Source organism: Triticum aestivum, chromosome 4B (genome assembly GCF_018294505.1).
Source record: "Triticum aestivum cultivar Chinese Spring chromosome 4B, IWGSC CS RefSeq v2.1, whole genome shotgun sequence".
Classification (NCBI taxonomy): Eukaryota; Viridiplantae; Streptophyta; class Magnoliopsida; order Poales; family Poaceae; genus Triticum; species Triticum aestivum.
In genome coordinates, this window is record NC_057804.1 from 25129395 (window position 1) to 25129883 (window position 489).

The following is a 489-nucleotide window of genomic DNA, read 5'->3' on the forward strand; positions in this document are numbered from 1 at the left end:
TAATAGTCCACGAAACGGGCCAGAATCGGCCAAAACTGTGAGTGTTGATGACCGACACATAAGCGCACCTTGGGGTTCAACAACTATGGAAATCGCTTCGGGGCCCCAAAACGGTGAGTAATAGTCCAAGAAGCGGGCCAGAATCGGCCAAAACTGTGAGTGTTGATGACCGACACATAACCGTGCCTTGGGGTTCAATACCTACGGAAATCACTCCGGGACCCTAAGACAGTGAGGAATAGTCTATGATACGGGCCAGAATCGGCCAAAACTGTGAGTGTTAATGACCGACACATAAGCGCACCTTGGGGTTCAACAACTACGGGGAATCACGCCGGGGCCCCAAAACAGTGAGTAATAGTCCATGAAATGGGCCAGAATCGGCCAAAACCGCGAGTGTTGATGACCGACACGTAAACGCATCCCAAGGTTCATTAATCGTGGAAATCACTCTGGGACCCCAAAACAGTGAGCAATAGTCCAAGAAGC